General features: G+C 36.8%; 1 pseudogene; it reads right to left on the reverse strand.

Annotated features, from left to right (window-relative positions):
- Positions 1-1,420: 1,420 nt before the first annotated feature.
- On the reverse strand, positions 1,421-25,309 carry LOC131618680 (hexokinase-1-like; annotated as a pseudogene).
- Positions 25,310-26,625: the final 1,316 nt, after the last annotated feature.

Here is a 26,625-nt window from a genome sequence, read left to right on the forward strand (position 1 = left end):
CTTGATGAATAATTGCAATTTATAGCCACTTTGATTAATGCATCCCACCTTTCTCTTTCTCCTTCATTCAAAGCTTGACCTATTGATTTCTTGAGCCCATTATTTACCTAGAAACATGAAAGCCATGAAATTTCTAAGCTTTAAGAGCTTTAGAATATTTAAAAACACACAAAAAATTAAAAACAAGTGTTTTGGGCCAAAATTTCAAAAGTTGGGCCATAACACATTTTATTACAACATAATTGATTAAAAACATCAAAATGGGGCAGCAGGCCCACATGACATGCCCTCTTCACTAGCTTGGATCAAAATGACAAGTCTTGGCTCATTTCTTTTCAATTGGTCCCTTGCTCCCGTTGGTTTGTTCATAAATTGTATTAGAGCACCATTAACTCTCCTAGCACGTGCCCTTGTCATAGGACCTCCCAAGCTTTTGATTACTTCATTTATGTCTTAGCTCTCCATGTCCTCATCAACGGGCAGCTGCAAAATGCCTATCAAACTGTGGCAATGCTATTGTTCTCCGTAACAAAGATAAAGAGATTAATGGTTAGAAATTAGAATCATTCAATTTCTATTCTAGATTGTCATGCTTGATTATGTTGTATTTCTCTCTGTTTGAATGAACTTGATGTTATATTATTGTTTCATTATGGTCATCTTTTTATTAAAAACACTTAATAGATATTTAACATGTAGTTATTTTTGCATAGTGTCTTGGAAAATACCTAATCAAGAGAGGTAACATAAGGTGCCGAATTTCTGCACATAAGAAAACATGCATTGAACTGACAAAACCATTTGCTCAATCAAATATTATTAGTTAATGAATTGAACTTGTGCTCAATCAATCATTTTTCAAAAACAAATTGAAGAACTTTGCTTAAAAAGTGAAAAATACATTAAAGAATTTGGCTGGCCATATATTTAGGATAACCAGGCAAGCAGCTTTTGATGAATCCATCAAAATTTAAAATTTCTCTTTCTTTTACCAGCAAAACTCTACATTTCTTTGAAAATTGATTTCAATATGCAACTTTTACTAAGATGTGATGTTGTTAAACTAAACAAGCATTGTATTAACCTCGCAAAAGTCATTATACAAATATCAATACATGAATAAATTTTGTAATGTCTTGCAGACCTCTTGCTTTTATCTTCAAACATGCAATTGGATACGAGGACTAGAACAAAAGGTTCACAAGGATATCTCCAAAATGGAGATTTTTTCTACAGAAGATAAATATTTTAATTCAATTTATATTACAGAATATATGTTAGCCACACAAAATAGATGTACACAGACGGACGTTAATGGAATTTCTCCGACACTGAAAAATCATGGTTCAATTGAAATAGGAGTAATGTGTTTCTTGGCGGGCTTATTTAAGACAGGTGCTCTTTAAACTTGATAACTGATTCAGTCTTTTCTGCTGGCCCTTTCTGTTGGCCCTTTCTGTTGGCCTGGTTTTACTCCATCTAAACTTAGATTGTGGTTTATCTGCTTCACTTTGTTTACTATCTGGAATTGGTGGTTGTCTCCTACTATCTGCTGCAATTCCTTCAGCATATTCTCTAAGCAAACTTTGAATTTTGCGTAGTGTTCAAACAACCCTCTGTCTAGTGCTATCACTGACTTTTGCTTCTCACTAGCCTTAACGATATCTCTTCCTATTTTCTTGAGGATTCCTAAAATACCAACAACAGCAAGACGTGCACCGCAAGAAGCAACAATATTGCAAAGTTCCACAACAATCTTCTTTTGATTTAGTGACGTGTTAGAGACCTGACAAAAAGGAAATCAATAAGAAAAAGTATCCATTGTGAGGCATGAAAGTTGTATTTCAACATGGTGAGTAGAGCAAGCATGCATACATGCGTACCTTTAATATATCCTTCAATTTGGTTCCAACCAATTTCAGTTACGGCATTGTGTCGTGGTGGATGGAAGACATTGTTAGAACAAGATTTGTTCTAATCAATATTCTTAGTTTTGATGATAACAATGTATATGAATTTTGTATGAGATAATGTGGTACTCTAATACTACGCAATTTCCATTTCAGGAATTACATAAAGAGTATGCACAAAATCAGCGCAAGAAGCACTGACTCAGAAGGTTCAGCATGCAACATCAGAACATGGTCTGGCAAGACATCAGAAGATGGTCAAGCAGAATCAGAACATGGGTCTATGGAAGCATCAGAAGAACTTGAGATCAGAAGCAGAAGCACTGAAGTTCTCATGGTATCACGCTTAGAAGCACTTCAAGGTCAGAAGACAAGAAGATGCTCTGCACCAAGCTGTTTGACTCTGATGATATTCAAACGTTGTTTACACAAACATCAGATCAGAAGTAAGTACAAGATGGCAGGCTACGCTGACTAACAAAAGGAACGTTAGAAGCTATTAAAGGCAACGTCAGTAGACACAGCGAAAGCAAGGCTCGAGGTAGTTGACAAAAGAGTGAAACATTAAATGCAATGCTGTACGGATTACGCAAAGCATTAAATGCTCCCAACGGTCATCTTCTCAAACGCCTATATATATAAAGTTTTGATGAGAAGGTGGACAATACACTTGTGAAATTATACAGAAACGCTGTCAAATTCAAAAAGCTCTCTAACTTCATCATCAACCTCACTACATTGTTGTTGTAATATCTTAGTGAGATTAAGCTTAAACTTAAGAGAAAATCACAGTTGTGATAATAGCTTTATAAGAAGCATTGTAACTCTTAAAAGAATTTGTTTACATTAAGTTGTAAGAACTAGAGTGATCAGGTTGTTGATCAGTATACTCTAGAAAGTCTTAGAGGGTATCTAAGCAGTTTGTTCCTAGAGTGATCAGTATACTCTAGAAGACTTAGAAGTTGTCTAAGTGGAAAATCATTGTAATCTTGTGTGATTAGTGGATTAAATCCTCAGGTGAGGTAAATCACTCCAAGGGGGTGGACTGAAGTAGTTTAGTTAACAACGAACCAGGATAAAAATCATTGTGCAAATTGTTTTTATCTTACAAGTTTTAAAGCTACACTTATTCAAACCCCCCTTTCTAAGTGTTTTTCTATCCTTTAATTGGTATCAGAGCACCGGTTCTAAGGTGCAAGCACTTAACCGTGTTTAGAAAAGATTCAGGAAGAGAAAAACGCTTCAGTACAAGATGGCTGGTGAAGATCCAACAAATACATCTACATCTGGCTCAGCTGAGCAACACAATGGAAATGGTAACAATGGTTATACTAGACCACCAGTATTCGATGGTGAAAACTTTGAATACTGGAAAGATAAACTTGAAAGTTACTTCCTTGGTCTAGATGGTGAGTTATGGGATCTTCTGATGGATGGTTACAAACATCCAGTGAAAGCTACTTGCGTAAGGCTTACAAGACAAGAAATGAATGATGATCAAAAGAAGCAATTCAAAAATCATCATAAATGTAGGACCGTTTTGCTGAATGCTATCTCTCATGCTGAGTATGAGAAGATATCTAACAGGGAAACTGCCTATGATATATATGAGTCATTGAAAATGACCCATGAAGGAAATGCTCAAGTCAAGGAGACCAAAGCTCTTGCCCTAATCCAGAAATATGAAGCCTTCAAGATGGAGGACGATGAAAATATTGAGAAGATGTTCTCAAGATTTCAAATGCTAACTGCTGGATTAAGAGTTCTGGACAAAGGCTACACCAAGGCTGATCATGTAAAGAAGATCATCAGAAGCTTGCCCAGAAGATGGGGTCCAATGGTGGCTGCATTCTGTCATACCCTAATTTTGACCCCCCCTGAGATGTCATATCTTTATAACTTTTCATCAAAGTCAAAACAGATACTCAGAGCAGTCACTTATTCATCTGGTACTTAGTCGAGGGTGTTCAGGAACAAAAGAGCTCAGGCAAAGGATCAATCAGTAAAAGGGATGGTTTCTGACACACATAGTACTCAAAAACTTCATTCTATTCACTTATGATTGATTAGATACCCATCACCTGGACTCAGGATTGCTTACTTCACCAGTCTAGGGTTTTGAGCCCATCAAGGACTAAAATCAGGGATCACATTTGGGAAACCCTAAAAAGCTCAAGGACATCACTCAAAGGCTTCAATCATCCTCAAATGATCCATATAACAACATCCATTGGGCATCACACCTCAATTCAAGAACCACAGTCATCAATTTCATCTGGTCGACAATTAGGGTTTTTGACCTAATTCACCTGGATAGTTGACTTTTAATCAGGACATGAACCCAAAACTCAAAAAATGGTTCAAGAACTTCTATTACCTCAACATAGTCCATTCATATCATTCATTTGAGGAGAAGGACTTGGTTCATCACAAAAGTCCAAAATCCCACTTCATTTGAAAAAGTCAACTGTACAAGATCACCTTTGACTTTTAGGGTTTTTGGTCAAACCATGACTTTTAAGGATCAATATCATCAATATATGATTATTAAAGTCATTTGACCAAAGAAATTCAAGAAAATTCACCAAGGAGCAAAAAGTCGGGAATTAGGGTTTTTAAGGGCATTGTGGGAACTCAAAATTTCACCTACACAACTCAAAAAACTTCTAACATGAAAGTTGTAGATCTTACAAAATAAAACAACATCTTACATAGCAAATTTTTTCAAAAGATCAACCATTTAAGAGATTTGGAATTTTGAAGCTTTAGGTCATAAAAACTTAGAAATTTTTCTGTGTTTTTAACCTAGTTTTCTTCCAACTTTGGGCTCATTTTTCACAATTTTCCCAAATGATTCTGAAGAAACACCAAACTAATGATTTGAATTAGATGTTTAGGGCTTTCCAAATTGTGCTCAACCTTCTCCAAATTCATTTTGAGCTAGGAGTTATGCTTGTTCAAAGTTGGCCTCATGAAGTAAAATTATAGGTCATGCATCATTTTGGAACTTTGCAATTTTGTGCATATAACCTCACTTATGGATGCTACATGACCCATAACACATCTGCAAACATGCCATACATTCACTTTCACCATAGCATGAAGATTGAAGAAGATTCCCAAAACAAGAACATGTGATTATGTAATGATTACATTTAGGAATTTATGGCAAATTGATGAATCATCAAAGGAATCTTCCCACCAACCAATTAGAGCTCATTCTGCATCAGAAATGTCCCCTAAGATCAGATGGAATCAATGGATAGGGAGCTAGCTCGAAAATGCAATGATCACACTTGGATATTCTTTGAAATTTCTTCATGCTTAAGGTACCAAGTTAACCTCATTAAGCAAACTCACTACAGCCAATTGCTCTGCATCCATTTGCCTACAAATACAAGTGCATTCCTCAGTATTAGACACACCAAAGCAACTCTATTCCTTGCTTTCTCTTTCTCTCTCTCATGCTTATGGTTTTTCAAAGTTCTTTGGCAAGAAGAATCGTTTTCTTCAAACCAGAGCTCTTCTTTGGAAAGTAAGCATTCTAACATCTCAAGGGGGTTCATTTGAGGTGATCCAAGCACCTGGATCACTTCTGTAAGTGGAAGAACACCATTGTTGCTTTCGTTTTGGAGCATATGCAGTTGGAGGTCCATGGAGTAATTCAGAAGGTGTCAAGCGAATCTAAGTGTTCAAACACGTTCCTTAGGGTGTGGTGAAGCTATCCAGATGGCTGCAGCTCATCTGTAACTGCAAATTCATCAACCTCCATGTTCACTTGAAGCTCAATTTGAAGGAGTCGAGTTGGACGATTCAGAGGGATTCAAGTCATAATAAGTGTTCAGTTAGCATCAGTGAGTCCTCAGGAAGCTTTTAGGATCACTCACACAAGCCCAGGTGTTCCTCATCATCCTCATGACCTCCATTTTTAGAGGTATTTTTTCAAACTCTACCTCACTTATTCAAGTACTCTTTCTTATATATCTCGATACCAGTTTGTTTAGCATCATCAGAGGATTAAAAACCCTCTATCATCATTCATTTATATATCGTATCCATCATTTAATTTTAAATTTAGGGTTCATACGTTCTTCGTGTTTTCTGAGAAATTAGGTAGTTGTAGTTAATATAAATAGATATTAGTTACATATTTGGATTCGTGAGAAAATTTGGAGCGAAATTCATGTTTACACCATCACGTTTGGTTGAGAAACGAGCAAGTTCAGAAATTCAAAAATGGAGAGCTTGAGGTTGAAGATGAAGATGGTGGGTGGCGCCATTTTTGAAATCTCAGGGGAGAGTTTAAAATATAATTAACTGAAAGCGTGTTTTAAACGAATACATCGTTTAGCTCACTTGGTCACATGCGCTTCCACTCTCTCTTGCCACAAGGTCTGGGGTTCGATCCCCCCTCAGAACTTTTGTTTTTATTTTTCATTTTAACGCGCGTGTTTCACATATAATCAATTGGAATCCCTCTTTAGTAACACTGAGCGTGTAGCTCAGTTGGCTTTGTTTTGTGTGGTAACCATGAGAGCGTGAGTTCAAGCCTTGGTGGAGACAAATCCTTATTTTTTATCACCTTTCTCACTTATTTTCTTCACAACTTCACACAATTGTTTCACCTATTAAACTAATTCATTTTAACTTCATTTTTTACACACTTGTTAATAAATATATCTATTTTATGAGCAATCAAAAAATCACAAAAAATATTATTTATTTCATGTATTTTTATTAGGTTTAAAATGGTATATTTTTAATACTTCAAATATATGTTTTCCTTTGTTTTTTTAACCTAATTATTGTATGAATAATTTTGTGATAAAACCCTAAGTCATTTAGGTCTTAATTATGTTTAGATTCCATCTTTACTCTAATTAAGTTGACTTTTGTCAAAATTCAAACTGTTTTCATACTTCAAAGTAAACAGACGATCGAGGTTTTCAAACAACAGAACCTCGCATCTTCTCAACTGTTTCTCATAAAACAGTAAATAAATCTCTGGGCCTCTAATAGAGTGTAAGTCCCAACCCCCTCTTTATTTTTATTTTTATTTTAATCAACTGTTTTCACAACAGTAATCATTTCAAATCACAAATCATTTTCAACTGTTTTTATAACCAGTACTATAAAGTACTGGGCCTCTATTAGAGTGTAAGTCCCAGCACCTTTTTCTTTTCTTAGTTTGTTATCAAAAACTGTAATTACAAAATCTTCTTTCTGGTTTCAAAACATTCTTCTGGTATTTGAAGGGCATTATTCCCGGTGAAACTTTTAAGATACCTATGTGACCTTTGTCCATCTTCACTTCTTCTGTTTTCAAAAAACCCTTAACTGTTTATAATAAATATTCAACTGTTATCAAAAAAACTGCTGGTAAGGCTTTGTACATACTTCTTCAAAGGCCTCAACTCCATCCAGGTTAGGCTTTACAAGCTTTCAATTTACAGTCTTTATTTAAATTACTGTCAAATATAGAACTGTTTATATATTAGAACTACGTCTGAGTGTAAACCCTAGGACAGTTAAACTATATATATATATTATAGGAATATGGCCTAGGATTGAGAATGTCTTCCCGGTGAAGGCTCTTTCCTAATTAGAAATCTTTAGTTAAAACCCTCAAGATGAATTATTCCCGGTGAAACATCTTGAAAAAAGCCTTAGAATAAAAACTAGGACACATCCACCCAAAGAGGAATTATTCCCGGTGAAACCTCTTACCCATTTGCTTAAAGCCAAAATAAGTTCAAAACCACATAGCTTTCTCTTGTGCTATAACAAGGACCCTCGATGACCCTCGATTAGCCTCCTCTTGGGTTTTGTACAAGGACCCACAGGCTTCTTAAAAGCATTTCCAGCTTCCTCTTGAGCTTTTTATACAAGGACCCATCAGGTTTCTTATAAACATAGGAACAGGTCTTTAGTTACCTTTTAGCCTATCCTGGTGAGTTTCTTCCATTTTAAACCAGACTTTAAACAAGCTAAGATTGTCTCAAATCTCATATTGAGTACATTTTTTGGAATGAGACACATGGACAGTCTCTTTCACCCTTATCTTCATCAATCTTCCTTAGCAGAGTCTAGGATCCATATTTGTTTATTCTCAGCAAGAGTTAGCCTTAATCTTGGGCTTTAAAACAAGAAGTCTCCACTAGATAATCTTTCTGCCATTTTAATCAAAACCCTTGGAAAGGGTTAGCCTCCAATCATTCCTTCATTTTAACAAAAACCCCTGGAAAGGGTCAGCCTCCAAAATCACTCCTTTAAATCCAAAACCCCTGGAAAGGGTTAGCCTCCAATCATTCCTTCATTTTAACAAAAACCCCTGGAAAGGGTTAGCCTCCACACATTCCTTCATATTAACAAAAACCCTTGGAAAGGGTTAGCCTCCAAAAACATAAAAAAAATCCAGTCTTTTAATAGACAATTTCACCAGCTGAGTCAAAACCCCTGGAAAGGGTTAGCTTCCAAAAAAAAAGAAAAATCAGTCTTTTAATAGATAAATCCTCCAGTAGAATAAAACTCCCCCAGTGAGTCCTTTATCATTAAGTAGCCACAACCTTGGGCTTTGTACAAGGCAGATAAACCACATTTCCTGTGTCAAAGATTCCTAATCTCTAGGATCTTTTCCCCATAGAGTCATTCATACTCAGTTTCTTTAAGAGTCCGCCACAACCTTGGGCTTTGTACAAGGCAGAAAATAATGTTTTCCCTAACCAAAGTAGCCACAACCTTGGGCTTCATACAAGGCACAAATTAATAACTTCCCAGTTAAGAGTCAGCCACAACCTTGGGCTTTGTACAAGGCACAAATAGAGACATCCATAGTCTTCAAAATTCAGTATCCTCAGCAGTCAGCCACAACCTTGGGCTTCATACAAGGCACAAAATAGAGTCTCCCTAAGTAGAGTCAGCCAAAATTCCGGGCTTTGTACAGAACACCAAATAAAACTCATAAAATAAATACTCTCCAATTAGAGTCAGCCTCAATTCTGGGCTTTGTACAGAACACCAAAACTCCTTAGTTTAAATTCTCCCCAGTAGAGTTATCTCTCAACAAAACAATAAATCAATCAAAAGCCTCAAGCTTGGGCCTCATGCAAGCCAGCTAAAAAATCAAATCTTTCAAACAATAAATAGACATAGCTCATCTTCATAGGTAGGTATTTCTCCTATCTCACCACAAACAAACAATCATTTCAAATAACAATCATTTCAAATAATCATCATTTCAAACAAATCATCATTCTCCCATTTAGGACTCGTGAAAGGCATGCTCTGGCAACACACCCAAATTTGTACGAGCCTTTCCCTAATTTGGTTGAGAATCTTTCATTCAAGAGGCACGATGGCTGTCATACTTGATCAACCAAGTAGACTCCCCTCTTAATGAAACATTTTTTTTTTAGCTTTTCTGTCACTTAAAAAATGTTTGTGGTGGAATAGTAGAAATACCTCTCTGTAAAGATGATTTCATGTCTCTTTATTGTAAACAGAGATTTAATTCAAAGCTTCAACCTTGAGCTTCAAGCAAGGCACCAAAAATCATTTAAAATCCCTAATTAGTTCCCCAAACTACATTAAACTCTGACTTCCATTAGGGATATGTAGGCATGAGGTTCACAAGGAATCTCAGCGAGCTAATAAAATACCAAAAATAGTCAGTTTGTTTGTCTGTCTGTTTGTCTTTTTAAATCAATTCAATTCCTTCTCCTAACACAAAGGAGAAAATTTCCCAATAATTAGCAGTAAACACAATCACAATGACACAGAGAAGGTTCCAGTAGAGTACTACGGATATGTAGGGTGCTTAAACTCTTCCCTATGTATAACCGACCCCCCGAACTCCAGAATTTCTAGTTTAGGTGAATCCCCACACTTAGCAAACTCCTAGGGTTATTTGAGATCTTTGCTTAAACTCTGGAAGAGCAAGCAAAGGAAGTTCAAGAACTTCAGAAGTTCAAAGAAGCCTGAAAGAGGAGAATCTTCTGGTGGCAGAAGATCTGACAAGAAGAAGGTCATCTGCTATGAGTGCAATGAGCCTGGACACTTCAAGAATGAATGTCCAAAACTTCAGAAGGAGAATCCCGAGAAGAAGTTTCATAAGAAGAAGGGTCTTATGGCAACATGGGATGATTCTGAATCAGAATCAGAATCAGACTCTGAAGGCGAGCAGGCAAACCTTGCACTGATGGCCACAGTGGATGATGGATCAAAATCTACATCAGAATCAGATTCTGAAGAGGTATTTTCTGAACTATCTAGAGAAGAGTTAGTTTCCAGTTTAACTGAACTTCTGGAACTCAAGGCTCATCTTAGTATCAAATACAAAAAGCTGAAAAAGCTATTTGAATTTGAAACTAAGAAGCTGGAAGTGGAAAATTCAGAACTGAAGGAAAAAGTTTTAAAATTATCCAAAGACATTGGATCTCCTTCTGAACCTGAAAATCCATTCCTATCCTCAATCATATTCTAAAAGAATATGACTCGAGCTTTAGAAAGTTTCTATCTAGAAGTATTGGCAGAAGTCACCTTGCTTCTATGATATATGGAGTTTCTGGAAACAAAAGGATTGGCATAGGCTATGAGGGTGATATCCCACATAAATTTGAACCTGTAGATGATTTGAAAATCACATACAAGCCATTGTATGATCAGTTCAAATATGGCCACTCACATGATATCAGGCTCACTTCACATTGTCGCTACCGCGAAAAAAGGATCAGAGTTGCCACTAATATATTTATCCCATCGAGGGAAAGGAATACCAGGAAACCTAACCCAGAATAAGAAAAAGGTCTTTCGACCAGAGAATCTAGGCATGGGAGTCGGTTACGCAAGGGGAAGGTGTTAGCACCCCTCACGCCCATCGTACTCGATGGTATTTACCTATGTTTGTGTCTATATAAAGGGTGTCTAATGTCTAAAACCTAAATGCAAATGCATGCAAAAGAAATACGGGAAAAAGAAGGAATTATTTACAATTGTGCTCGCTTAGGCCCCGCGACCCAATGCCTACTTATCCCTTACAAGGAATCAGAGCTACCGTAGTTCGGCTCAAGATTTTCTATGTTTTGGTGTTTTTTAGGTGAATAGAGGTTAAAGTCGCACTCCATGATGCTCGACCTTTGGAGACTTACACGCCTAATTATGGAATGGATTCAACATGTTCTTAATTAAGAATGCCACAAGGGCGAGAGACAGAAGAGAGTTTGAGCATTTCGAGGGAATCCCTTAGGGTATGTTTGGATATCACGAAATGAACGGAGCGGAATGTAATGGAGCGGAGTGGGATGGAGCGGAGTGGAACGGAGCGGAACGAATGTACCATTCCATTGTTTGGAAATTTTAGAACGGAATAAGACAAATTATTCATTCCGCCCAAATCGGAGGGGAAGGAATATGGTGGTAAGTGATGGAATGGAATGGAATCCATACCACTCCTTTCCGCTCCGCTCCATCCGTTTTTAAATTATCCAAACAACGGAATATCATTTTATTCCATTCCATTCCGCTCCGCTCCATCCGATTCCATTAATCCAAACAAAGCCTTAAGCAAGGGAAGCTCGAGTTACTCTTTGGTTGGTATTTTTTATGATTGGGAACTTCCACTCAAGTGGGACTCTTAAGCAAGGGAGACTCGAGCTTTCATTCCCTTTTTATTGTTTTTATCCTTTATTAATGTTTTTTAAGTGTTTTCTTTGTATTTTTTAAGGGATTTTATTTTGAGTATTTATTAAGTGTTTTAATGTTGAAAAGAAAAAAGAATGAAAAGGGGGGGACTATCTTACTTCTCTAACTTAAGTTGTTATTCTAGTCTAAGTCTAATGTTAACATGGTGACTAAATTCTAAAAGACATTAAAATGGTATTAACAAAGTAGGCCAAAAATATGGCCAAAAATAAGTAACAAAATCACACAACAATTATACAAAAAATAACATGGAAATGGTACGAAAGACATAAAAGAAGTGATCCAAAAATTAGTACTAAAATTAGTCTAAAAATACTACTATTTTTATGAGTTTTTCAAATGTAAAGGGAATTCTAATTCAAGCCTAAATACACTAAAAATCTATTAATCCTAAAACTAATATTTTTATTGTTTTCTATGTCATTTTTTATTACCTAAAAATTGAACAAAAATTGAGATTCTAGATGTTGTTATTATATAAAAAAAAATTAAAACAAAACTATGTCAAGACTCCTAAATTCTAACAAGAAAAATAAGTGATCAGGGGGTGAATTGTTGAAACAGGGTGTTATGAGTAATAGAGGCGCTGGCCCAAACAGAACCGGCCCAAAGCAGTTTTTGTTACAAGCTTTTTCTAGCCAAAAATGAGAGTGGCGTATTGGACTTCTATGGGGTATGCAGAAGCAATTCGTGTTTGGTCCAAGGGACAAGGCCCAACAATTTGCACAGGAAGGCCTCAGGTTGCGTTTTTATTGTTTTTATCTTAGCCACCAAAAAAGTGGTGGTTAACGGGCCTGAGGAGTGTATGGTGGTGATTCGGTGAGGTCCAATGGCCTTGTTTGTTCCATCACCATTTTTATTCAGATTTTTATTAATTAACAAAATTAAAAGAAATATGAAAGTAGATTTAGGGTTGTTGGATGTGACAATCAGAATTCTCAAGTTCTTCACCCTCATCGAAAACTCGCGATTTCCGGCGAGCCACACCACCATGGGCCGCCGCTTCCACTCTCCTAAACATCAAGGCTCTAACACGAACCCTACCAAAATTCAATTTCCGATCATGTATCCAGCCCCAAATTTCTCAAAAGACGCACCACGTAACTAGATCGAATAATTTGAATTGGGACCCTAGGTTTTCGATTCGAGGATTCCAGCGAAATTTCTAGAAATTTAAGTAAGAAGGCTTCTAATAAGGTGAAAACGCATAGAAAGGAGTAAGAGAATGCATCAAACGTACCTGTGTGACGACCTGAGTCTCCGGTACGGTGGCGGAGATTCCCGACCACCGTGAAACTCAGGTAAACCAGTCTTCTCCTATCTCTTTTCGTTTAATGCGCTGTGTATTCATCTTCTTCTACATCCTTCTTCTTCTTATGCTTTTTTTTATTCTTTATGAGCTTCTGATTGAGAATTCGTGAGAGGGCGAGTTGTTGTCGCTGATGAGTTGTTGAGTGCAGAGATAGATTCGATGAAGGTGAGGAGTGAGGTCTAGCTTTGTCGTAGCAAAGCTTCAGAGGTTGAAGCTCTGCTCAACAATGGAGGTGAGCGTTTTGTGAGTGTGAGGGAAATGAAGGTGATGGTGAAGGTCGAGAGAGAATCTGAGAGAGAGTGATGAAATGGATGAAAGGTGATTAAATGGTGGAGAATGTTATGGTGTGAAGTGTATGCGTCGAGAGGAAAATGGTGAGAGATGATTCTGTTATATAGAGATTGAGAGGGAGTGAAATCAGTTAGAGATGAGAGATTTTGAGCCGTTAGATTTGCCGAGTTAATTATGGAATGGAGAGTGAGGATTGACTCTGATTTTCGTGTTATCAAATCTGATTCTATTAGGTTGTTAGAGAAGTTAGGATTCTGTTAGGTTGTTAGAGAAGTTAGGATTCTGTTAGTGTTTGATTAGGAGAAGTTAGGATTCTGTTAGTGTTTGATTAGGAGAAGTTAGTTGCTGTTAGGAAGTTAGTTACAGGTTGTGTGATTCTGTTATGACAGTTGGAGAATTAGTTAGAGGTTAGGAAATGTCTGAAATGAGGGTTAATTCTGTTAGGAGTGTAGATAGTTAGTTAGAAGTTGGTTTGGATGTTGGTTAGTTCTGTTATGCTTGCTAGTTTCAGTCCTGATTTCTGTTAATATGCTGTTAATCCGAACCGGTTTTCTTTTCAATTTTGTTTATGCGCAGGGCAAGCTTTGGTTCGGTTTATTTCGTATGCAGGGGCAGTTTTTGGTGCAGCAAGCTAGTGTGTTGTGGAGGATGAAATGGCATGCTGGTTTGAATGGACTTCCATTGGCAGGGATGGAATCATGCAGGGATGCTTCGACATGTTGCAGCTGACTTGAAACTGTTAGAAACAGCCAGGCAGTTATATCTCTATTTTCTTTTTTCTGTTAATAGCTAGTTAGAATAGCTAGGGAATGTTAGTTTGAATGTAGATTTTGGTTGTGTTGGATCAAGTTTTGGGAGGACTAGTATGCAAGGCTGTCTCGTGTTTATTTTGAAATCCAGCTAGTGAATTGTATGGTGAGGAGTAATGCTGAATCGGTGCGTTCACGTTATCACGATGAGCTGAACCGGCATAAGTGTTACAAGGGAAGAGTTTTAATCTGAATTCAGTGACAACCGTCTTGGAATGAACTCGATTTTTGATCTGAATTGTTTTTCTTGTTTATGCAGGTTTCAACTATGGATGCTTTGCCTTGAACTAATTCCCTTGAGAACTCGCATGAGGTTGTCCGCATATTTCTTCCTGTTACTTTCCACAGGTGCCATCACGTATATGCTTAAAGCATCTTCAAGGGATTATAGGCAGTAGCAGAGTGTTTTGAGCATAGGTCACTTCCAACTTGGCAGTATTTGAAGTTAAAGCCTGAGTACTTGTAATTTTCCAGCATGAAGAGGGATGAAGCCCAAGGAGAGATGGTTTGCACTTGTTCTGTAAATTGAGCTCAGGAATAGTCAACAGGGTATTAGTGGTTAGGGTCAGAGTTCTGAAAATGTATAATTTCCATTGTATTTTCCCTTTTTGTGTAATGCTTTTGTTCTCGAGTTTTGTGAAGAATTCTTGGTTCTTAAAATGAGGTTTGACTTGAAATACAATGTGGGTTTTTATTATGTGATGTAATAATAGAGATTTGAATGACGAATTTGTGCACATAGAAATTGGGCTTTTGTAAAGAAACTTTGAATGAAGTTTGGTCTTGGATGAAATCAATGAAAAGCCTTAAATGACTTTGTATTCCCATTTCAAATTTCGCATAGCAAACCTGAATTCGACCTCCAACACGATTCCCTTTGCATCGTAATCAACAAATCAATGAGAGAAATGATAAAGCCTTGATCACAAGCAATCCATGACCTCATTTCTTGCATCATGTATCTAGTATCTTAGCTTGAATTAAATTCTCAATGAACAAAATGCCTTGAACAAAATTTGAATAATAAGGTCAATTAAATCACCAAATTCATCCTCAAATCATCGTGACCTTAATTCAATCTCTATCCCTCAATTCAAACCAAACCACCAACCAATTACGTATAGTGGCACCTCGAACACAATGAACCCACAAGTCTAATTCTCACACCATGACATGCATTGTACTTCAATCCGACATAACAACAATTCTTTGAGGAATTCTTGAGGGAGATAAGAATTGGAGCACATAAGAACACCTCAACCTGAAAACCACTGAATCTCAATTGAATTAACGATTGTAGCCACTGCGCATAAGAACCACAGTCCTCTTGTCCTTGATGAATCTCCATAGAGAAAAACCTTGTAGCTTTAGAAGAAAGAAGTCCATCATGAACGACCATACAAAAAACCTAGCTTCCAAGATCCTTGATTCAATGCAAAGTTATTTGATTAATGAATGTATGAATGTTAGATGACCTAATGGAAGTATGTAGATGAAATGTGAAGCTTAAGCCAGTTAGAAATAAATATGTGGGCAAATTTTGGGGTGCAACACACATGCACAAAGCTTTCATGCTACACACACCAAGAAGCATGTGACACAACCTAAAAAATATCATGCTGCCAAACCTAAAGAATATCATGTTGTCCCTCATGTTAATTATTATGCTAAACCCAAGTTCAATCAGAACTTGAGGAAAACTAACAAGAAAGGACCCAAGAAATTGTGGGTACCTAAGGAGAAGATAATTTCTGTTGTAGATATCCTTGGCAGCAAAGAAGACAAAGCACAAAATGTCATGGTACCTAGACTCTGGGTGCTCGCGACACATGACGGGAAGAAGGTCTATGTTCCAAGACCTGGTGCTTAACTCTTGTGGAGAAGTCAAGTTTGGAGGAGATCAGAAGGGCAAGATTATTGGATCTGGAACCATAAGTATTGGTAACTCTCCTTCCATAACTAATGTACTTCTTGTAGAAGGATTAACGCATAACTTATTATCCATAAGTCAATTAAGTGACAATGGTTATGATATAATCTTCAATCAAAAGTCTTGCAAGGCTGTAAGTCAGAAGGATGGCTCAATCCTATTTACAGGCAAGAGAAAGAACAACATTTATAAGATTGATCTTTCTGATCTTGAGAAGCAGAAGGTGACTTGCCTTATGTCTGTTTCTGAAGAGCAATGGGTCTGGCACAGAAGATTAGGACATGCTAATTTGAGAAAGATTTCTCAGATTAACAAACTAAATCTGGTCAGAGGACTCCCAAATCTGAAATACAAATCAGATGCTCTTTGTGAAGCATGTCAGAAGGGCAAGTTCTCCAAACCTACATTCAAATCTAAGAATGTTGTCTCTTCCTCTAGGCCGTTAGAACTTCTGCACATTGATCTGTTTGGACCAGTCAAAACAGCATCTGTCAGAGGAAAGAAATATGGATTAGTCATCGTAGATGATTATAGCCGCTGGACATGGGTAAAGTTCTTAAAACACAAGGATGAGTCTCATTCAGTGTTCTTTGAATTCTGCACTCAGATCCAATCTGAGAAGGAGTGCAAAATCATAAAGGTCAGAAGTGATCATGGGGGCGAATTTGAGAACAGATTCTTTAAGGAGTTCTTCAAAGAAAATGGTATTGCCCATGATTTCTCTTGCCCTAGTACTCCACAGCAAAATGGAGTTGTAGAGCGAAAGAATAGGACTCTGCAAGAAATGGCCAGAACCATGATCAATGAGACCAATATGGCTAAGCACTTCTAGGCAGAAGCAATAAACACTGCATGTTATATTCAGAATAGAATCTCTATAAGACCTATTCTAAATAAGACTCCTTATGAATTGTGGAAGAACAGAAAGCCCAACATTTCTTATTTTCATCCTTTTGGATGTGTTTGTTTTATTCTAAATACTAAAGATGTTTTCTAAGGCACAAAAATGTTTTCTTCTTGGATATTCTGAACGCTCTAAAGGCTACAGAGTATACAATAATGAAACATTGGTTGTAGAAGAATCAATCAATATTAGATTTGATGATAAGCTTGGTCTTGAAAAGCCAAAGCAGTTTGAGAATTTTGCAGATATAGATATTGACATATCAGAAGCTGAAGAACCAAGAAGCAAAGTTTCAGAAGCTGAAAGTCTCAGAAGCAAAAGATCAGAAGATCAAGTTGCTGCGTCTTTAGAGAATATCAGGATTTCTGAAGAGCCAACAGTCAGAAGATCTTCTAGACTCACCTCAGCTCACTCAAAATATGTGATCCTTGGAAAGAAAGATGATCCTATCAGAACAAGAGCATTCCTTAAGAACAACGCAGAATGTCAATTAGGTCTTGTTTCTTTGATCGAGCCAACTTCTGTTGATCAAGCTCTAGAAGATCCAGACTGGATAATTGCCATGCAAGAAGAACTAAATCAGTTTACAAGGAATGATGTATGGGATTTGGTTCCTAGACCAAGAGGATTCAACATCATTGGTACAAAGTGGGTTTTCAGAAACAAGCTAAGTGAGAAGGGAGAAGTGGTAAGAAACAAAGCCAGACTGGTGGCTCAGGGTTATAGTCAACAAGAAGGAATTGACTATACAGAAACCTTTACACCAGTGGCCAGGTTAGAATCTATTCGCTTATTAATTTCTTTTGCCACTCAACATAACATCACTCTATATCAGATGGATGTTAAGAGTGCCTTCTTAAATGGCTATATAGATGAGGAAGTCTATGTCCACCAACCTCCTGGTTTTGAAGACTCTAACTCTCCAGAACATGTTTTCAAACTTAAGAAATCATTGTATGGATTGAAGCAAGCTCCTAGAGCTTGGTATGAGAGATTAAGTTCTTTCCTTCTGAACAATGGTTTCACTAAAGGACAAGTGGATACGACCCTTTTCTGTAAAACGTCTAAGAAGGACATTTTAATTTTTCAAATTTATGTTGATGATATTATTTTTGGAACATCTAATGCTTCACTTGGGAAGGAGTTTGCTAAGTCTATGCAGGCTGAATTTGAAATGAGTATGATGGGTGAACTCAAGTATTTCCTGGGGATTCAAATCAATCAAACTTCTGATGGAACTTATGTTCATCAAACAAAGTATGTGAAAGAACTTCTGAAGAAATTTAATCTTTCTGAAAGCAAAGAAGCCAAAACTCCTATGCATCCAACGTGTGTTCTAGGTAAGGATGAGGTAAGTAAGAAGGTAGATCAGAAGTTGTACAGAGGTATGATTGGATCTCTTCTATATTTAACTGCTTCTAGACCTGACATTCTATTCAGTGTTTGTTTGTGTGCTATATTCCAATCAGATCCTAGAGAATTTCACTTAACTGCTGTTAAGAGAATTCTAAGGTATCTGAAAGTTACTACTAATGTTGGTTTAGTCTACAGAAGATCTAAAGAATACAACTTAGTAGGATTTTGTGATGCTGACTATGCTGGAGATAGAATTGAAAGGAAGATCACTTCTAGAAGTTGTCAATTTCTTGGAAGTCACTTGATCTCCTGGTACAGCAAGAAGCAAGCTAATATTGCCCTCTCAACAACAGAAGCAGAATATGTTGCTGCTGCTGGGTGTAGCACACAAATGCTCTGGATGAAGAGTCAGCTAGATGATTATCAAATATATGAGAGTAACATTCCTATCTTCTGTGATAATACTTCTGCCATTTGTTTATCAAAGAATCCTATCTTACATTCCAAAGCTAAACATATTGAGATTAAACATCATTTTATTAGGGACTATGTTCAGAAGGGTGTTCTATCTTTGAACTTTGTGGATACAGACCATCAATGGGCTGATATCTTTACAAAACCCCTTGCTGAAGATAGGTTTAAGTTCATTCTAAAGAACATCAGTATGGACTTATGCCCAGAATGAGAAGATGAGAAGATCTTATGTATGGTTATATTCTGAAATGTGTTGGATTATGTGTTTATAAGAAGTTCTGATAATGATCAATTAGAAGTTCTGGTTCTGCTATTTCTAACGTTTCATTATCTAAGTTGATTCAGAATCTCTTTTAAAGCAAAACAGCTGTCACCAATCTTTCCAGAAAATGAACACGTGTTCACTATTTTTGGACAAGCATACGTGCAGTTGAGGAGACGCCGCCCTAGGTAACTGTGCAAACCATTTCAGTTTGTCACTTTATCTCTCCTAACATCATATCTCATTAAATGCAAATTGATGTCATGTTTTTCTGTAATTATTTCTTTTAAACCATATTGCATTTATTATTTTTCTTTTAAATACCCCTCTTCATCTTCATTTCATCTTTTTCGCTCTCTTTCTTCTTTTGTCTCTCTCTTTTTGCATTCATCACATAAACCCTAGCTTGTGTCTGTAACTAAGCATTTCACCATGAATCCTTCATCAAGTTCTTCAAGCCCAGCAGAAGTTTCCTCCACTCATCTGGTTCTTAGCAAGCATGGGTATGCTCCGTTGAAGACATGCTCCGTTGAAGACATGCTCCATTCCTACTGAAGAGATGGAAGTTCTTTGTGAGTCTTCTGTGGACTTTGAAAATCTGAAAGCACATGGTTTCCAACCTGATGCGAGGATTTTCGCACAAGGCTGGTCAAACTATCTTGATAGATAGATTGGTTGGACCAATTTATCCGGCTCTTGTGAAAGACTTCTGGGCTCATGCAACGGTTACTCCAACTGCAATCATCTCCTTCGTGTTAGGGCATGAAGTTGTGATAACTGAGAAATTGATCAGGAAATTGTACAACTTGGATGATGAAGAAGGATGCACTGGTCCTCTTCATGCTAGAGTTGAAAGACAAATCTCGTATGCTACCGGTATTGAATCTCATAAAACTGGTACATTGAGAGCGTTCTATCAAGTTTGGGCTGAAATTATTCTGGGTTCTCTCCATCACAGAAGAAAATCGTTCTCCTCCTCTTACATCAGTCCTGATCACAAATACACTCTCTTCTGTATTGGAAGAAGAATTGAACTCAACATCTCCAACATTCTTTTTCAGAATCTGAAGATGTCTATTGAAGAATCAAGAGATGAAGAACGTGAGAAGTACCCTCATCTTCCGAGAAATGCTATTCCTTTCGCCAGAATGATTTCAGACATTCTGATAGAAAGTTATTTGATGAACTCTTTAAGGACTATTGGAACGTCCGAGTTCTTTGGAGTTATTCAAGGTCATGTCATCAATGGTTTTGATCTGCTAAGATTGGAACTTATCAGGGAGATAACTTCTGTTCCTGTAATCTTCCCAGATATTCTGACCAGAAGAATTCAGGTTGAAGGCTTTGCTACATTGTTTCAAGCAGAACTCCACAAGGCTGTTAAGCATTACTTGGAAGCCTCTGTTAGAACTCAATCTTCTGTTGATCCTGCATGGATTCGTGGAAGAGTGCTTCCTTCTCTGGCTGATCTTCAGAAGAAGGATCAGAAGAAGCAAGAAGCAAGGCTAAAAAGAAAGGCTCAAGAAGAAGAAGCCAAGCAAGCCAAGAAGCAGAGGGTCACCTATGATCCTGACAAGGTCAATACTCCAGAATATCAACAGAAGCGCATAAGAGAAGCTCTTCGTTCTGCAAGAACTGGCAACTCTTCCAGGCATGTTTTCACTCCTCCTTCTGAACCACAAAACTCCTTCACCATACCAAATCCTCCCCCACCATCTCTTTCTACACCTGTTCTGAACCCCACACCACTAAATGTCCATCCCCTGACTCCTTCTGATATCCCTTCCTCATCAACCCTCCTCACAGACATACCATCCTCATCAAACATCCCCACAGATATTCCATTTTCTTCAACCACTGCAAATCCACCTTCTCTATCCCATCCCCTACCTACCAGAAAATCCAACCCATACTTCCTCCTCTACCCTGATTACAAATTCACCTTCAATCCACCTGAACCTGAACCCCATATTTACCTGGAGTTGTTCAGACATGAAGTTATCAGCAGGCTGGATCTCTTGAGAGATGCCTTCTTCATTGACCTTGATGATGTTTCTACTAGAAACCTTTGGAGAAGCTTTCACCAAGATTTTCAGGTGGGAGCTATGGCCGTTCAGAAGAGACTTGTGGCTAATGCACCTGGTTATGCTGGATATCTTCTTGAAGTTGATGATGGAAAATATTTTCATCCTATCAGAAACAGGAGAGTTCTTGAGGAGAAGATGTTTGTTGATGAGCTACTAGATAATCCTTGTAGGGATATTGTGGTCTGGAGACCTAAGTATCCAGTTCTGACTGGAGACTTCAAGTCCTTGTTTGACTTTCTGAGGGAAAATCCTTCTGAGGAAGACCCCAATTTGGTCATTTCAGAAGTTGTTGACCCGCCCGAAGTTGAAGGTCCTTCTGCACCAAGGAATCTCGCTGCCATTCTTCAAGCTCTTGAGAATGGAGATTCTGATCTTCCTGCTGCAGAATATGATGGAGATGCTTCTATGGAAGAAGCTGATGCTGAAGATAATCCTGTTGGAGACATTCCTGTTGAGGAAAATCAAGTTGATGATCTTACAATGGAAGATGCGGTTGTGAATGCTGTCCCTCTGGACAGAAGTTGTGAAGCTTCTTCTGGTGAACCCTCTCTTCTGGAAAAGACTCTAGAGGTTATTCAGAAGAATCAGACTGAGCTAGCTTCTCGTATGGACAATCAAGATACATTCAATGCTGAGTTCCGCACCTTCATGGAGAGACAGGCTGAGAGCAATGCTGGGATTCATGACATGCTGGCCAAGATTATGTCTAAGCTAGGGTCATCTTAGTCTTTGTGTCTTAGTTGGTTTTTCTTTGTTTCTTGCATCTGCCTTCTATGCATCCTCCTTGTATTTTCTGATAATTCTCCTTTGCCAATCAATGAAAATTATCCTTCTTTCTCTCATATTGTTTGTTTCTCATCTGAATCTTTTATGTTTTTTGATATTATGACAAAAAGGGGGAGAAAATGTGATAAATGATCTGATTTATTTTATCAGTTGCTGGGAGAAAGTCTCCACATTTCTAACAGAACTTGCAAGTTCTATGTCTTTGAGTGTTTTTGCAGGAATTGAAGATATTCTTAAAAGCTCAACATGAGAAGCAAAGACATGAGGAAAAGCAATTCTGTATGGATTCAAGCTCATGAATATTGAAGCAAGCTGAGTGCTGTAAAGCTTCAAGAATCAGAAGAAAGAAGGAAGAATGTTATGATATTTTGATGATAGAATGTGTTCTAACTCATTCTTATTCCTTATATATTCTGATGCATGTTTTTAGTCCTAAAATATGCTCTGAAACAATACTGTTGTTTGCTCTGATACGTATTATATGTTCTGATATATATATTATGTTCTGATTCATTCGTGCTCTGACTTTTGTCGTTTAGTTTGTTCTGTAATATTTCAGGATGTAGAGATGCTCTGGTACATTCAACAATGTTCTGATACAATCTAACATGCAATGATTCAAGAAGAAATTCAAGCTCTGAAGCTGTCCTATGGAAGCAAGAATCAGAAGCTATGAATGTTCTGAAAGATCTAAGCATATGTGATCGTCTCAACTGAAATGGAAAATACTCAGGGAAGTCCTTTATTTATAAATTTCTTCCAGTATTTATTTCAGGGGGAGATTGTTAATCTCAGGGGGAGATTGTTAATCTCAGGGGAAGACATATTCACACATTATGTCTATATGCTTATGCTATAGTTGTGTAATTGTCTTTAGCCATCTGATATTCTGATTGCAAATTCATATCATTTATGTATGTTTTTGTCATCATCAAAAAGGGGGAGAATGTTAGAACAAGATTTGTTCTGATCAATATTCTTAGTTTTGATGATAACAATGTATATGAATTTTGTATGAGATAATGTGGTACTCTAATACTACGCAATTTCCATTTCAGGAATTCCATAAAGAGTATGCATAAAATCAGCGCAAGAAGCACTGACTCAGAAGGTTCAGTATGCAACATCAGAACATGGTCTGGCAAGACATCAGAAGATGGTCAAGCAGAATCAGAACATGGGTCTATGGAAGCATCAGAAGAACTTGAGATCAGAAGCAGAAGCACTGAAGTTCTCATGGTATCACGCTTAGAAGCACTTCAAGGTCAGAAGACAAGAAGATGCTCTGCACCAAGCTGTTTGACTCTGATGATATTCAAACGTTGTTTACACAAACATCAGATCAGAAGCAAGTACAAGATGGCAGGCTACGCTGACTGACAAAAGGAACGTTAGAAGCTATTAAAGGCAACGTCAGTAGACACAACGAAAGCAAGGCTCGAGGTAGTTGACAAAAGAGTGAAACATTAAATGCAATGCTGTACGGATTACGCAAAGCATTAAATGCTCCCAACGGTCATCTTCTAGAACGCCTATATATATGAAGTTCTGATGAGAAGCTGGACAATACACTTGTGAAATTATACAGAAACGCTGTCAAATTCAAAAAGCTCTCTAACTTCATCATCAACCTCACTACATTGCTGTTGTAATATCTTAGTGAGATTAAGCTTAAACTTAAGAGAAAATCACAGTTGTGATAATAGCTTTATAAGAAGCATTGTAACTCTTAAAAGAATTTGTTTACAATAAGTTGTAAGAACTAGAGTGATCAGGTTGTTGATCAGTATACTCTAGAAAGTCTTAGAGGGTATCTAAGCAGTTTGTTCCTAGAGTGATCAGGTTGTGATCAGTATACTCTAGAAGACTTAGAAGTTGTCTAAGTGGAAAACCATTGTAATCTTGTGTGATTAGTGGATTAAATCCTCAGGTGAGGTAAATCACTCCAAGGGGGTGGACTGGAGTAGTTTAGTTAACAACGAACCAGGATAAAAATCATTGTGCAAATTGTTTTTATCGTACAAGTTTTAAATCTACACTTATTCAACCCCCCCCCCTTCTAAGTGTTTTTCTATCCTTCAGACATGTCAGGTATCCTAATATAAAAAACATAAAAACTATGAAAGCTCTAATACTAAACAGATTGACATTTTCCAATGAAGATTTAAGCGATGAGCAAAACAAGTGATATATTGCAAAGACAATGAAAATTATGATATATCCACGTGTGAAGGTTTGGTGGAAAACCTAAGTATAAATGGAAAAGTATCTCCAAAAAACTCAGCCTCTTCGGCCATCTTCAATAAAGCTCTTTGTACAATTTCGCCCAAATACATGCCAGAAAGCAATTTCTCGAAAATCTGTAAACAATAGTAGAAGGATCAAATGTTGATACAGATTCATAATGGTAATTTAAACCAAATAAAATAATAGATTAATTATCACTATTGATCTCCAGGGTTAAGCTTTCAGCATCAAGACCTATTATGTTAGAGGAATGTGTGGAGATCAGAAATCACCCCATTCCATGTTTATAACCTACAGTATTATGACGTAGTTTGACAAGGCCAAGCCATTTGATAGCATGTGCGCGTTTTACATATGTTGCCTTCCTCCCTGTGCCGAGAATCACAGCCGCAATGACATCCTGATTACAGAATCTGCCTCCAGCCAATGTTCCAATTGTATCATTAACCTGCATAACATCATCAAGTTAGTTTTCAATTTTTTACTATAAAAAATAAAGAAATCCTAAGAGAGGAGAGTGAAAATTACTACAACAGCAACCTGTAACACCCTTCTAAACCCCACAAATATTCATATAATATTAAGAATTTAAATTAGAGTAATTCATAAAAAGGGTGCAACATTTCTTCATAAAACTTAATAAAAAGATCCTGCTCCGTAACACGGGTTCTCAAAATTCATACTTCAACATCTTAGAGAAATAATTTATTCATAAACATCTTTATTAAAATACTTCAATTTAAAATGTATCGTCAACTTCATAATTCATAAATATTTTTTAAATCATTTTTAAAACAAGATAAAACACTTCAAATACATCATCATCAAAATATACTTTAATCCAAACGATCCCCAACGACCCGATGTTACATCTATTAGAGCAAGTCTCTCTTCATTGCGGAATAATAACTAAACTTCACCAAGAACTATCTCAAACTTCCACTGCTATTCTTGAGTAACTGCCCATTTCCCATGGTAGGGGAAATATCAGCAGAAAGGGTGAGAAATCACAATCATTATAAAAAGTGTAAGGAATAAATAGAGTAGGACAGAAGTATACTCATATAACCCACTTATCAACATACTTTATTACTTATTACACATATCAACATTTACAACATGATCACTAGAATCAACCTAATCAACATAACCAACTTCAACTATAAAATCATCATAAACACCTTCATCAACTTCAACAAATATACACAACATATTCAACTTCTTCAACATCAACACAATCATATAAGAAACTTCATCAATATAAACCACATAAATAACTTAATCGACTTAATCAACATAAAACAACTTCATCAACTTAATCAACATGAACAACTTAATCAACTTAAACAACATAAAACAACTTCATCAACTTAATCAACATGAACAACTTAATCAACTTAAACAACGTAAAACAACTTCATCAACTTAATCAACTTGAACAACTTAATCCACATGAACAACTTAATCAACTTAAACAACATAAACGACTTAATCGCTTCAACAAACCCAATCAACATAAATATCATAAATAATGCGACACAACATGCGACTCAATTATGCATATGCATGTGGTACCATCGGAGTAAAAATCCCAACTTAAACATATGCCAGGTTATCCAGGCATTTTCAACTTAATCAGGTGCCATCAAGGCCAACTTAATCGGATGCCATCAAGGCCAACTTAAACAATGCAATGTATGCGACATTATGAATGACATACAATCAACAATATCAACAACAACAACCATAACAACAACAACTCAAACAACAACTTAAACATGCATCAATAGCATCACTTTTATCCAACATTATTCATTCGAACTACAACTTAAACATGCCCATGAACCGGGACAAAACAACATATTCAACGTACGGGAAAATCAACACATTCCCAAAACTTAAGTAAAATTACGCACGGAAAGTCATATCGATTTACCAAAAATTATGCTACTGGATTTTAAAATAGTTTTACAAGATAGAAAATAATTTTAGTTTTCCAACGGTCCAAACGGCGTGTCAAACGGACACCCTAGTCAAAAGTTACGAGTTTTCTAAGTTTTCGGAAAGCGCAAACACCAACATCATACATGACATAACAAAACCTCAATACACACCAATTAAATTTATTTCAAGAACATGAAACTATTTTATAAGAAAATACACATTATTAGCTTTCTAGCGCTTCGAACGGGGACTCAAACGGACTTACAGGTTAAGAGATATGAATTTTTGAAGTTTTCCCCAAAACCGGATTTTTGCCCAGGAACAGCTACGAGTTTTATACATCTTTCCATTAAAATCCAACCAATTCAATTATTTTTCATGAAACATACACATATTCATTTATGCCTAACATATAGTAGTGAATTGGAACCATAAAACATGAATTTTAACACATTGATTTTAATCCCAAATCTTAAACCCCAACATACCAAATCCCTATAAATCAATCCAAAACTCCCCAAATCATACCAAATCAAATTTCTCCATTGAACCAGTTCCATGCACAGATTATACAACAACCCAAACAAGATTATAACATCAATTATGACCAGTTT

Source organism: Vicia villosa, linkage group LG7 (assembly GCF_029867415.1).
Source record: "Vicia villosa cultivar HV-30 ecotype Madison, WI linkage group LG7, Vvil1.0, whole genome shotgun sequence".
Lineage (NCBI taxonomy): Eukaryota > Viridiplantae > Streptophyta > Magnoliopsida > Fabales > Fabaceae > Vicia > Vicia villosa.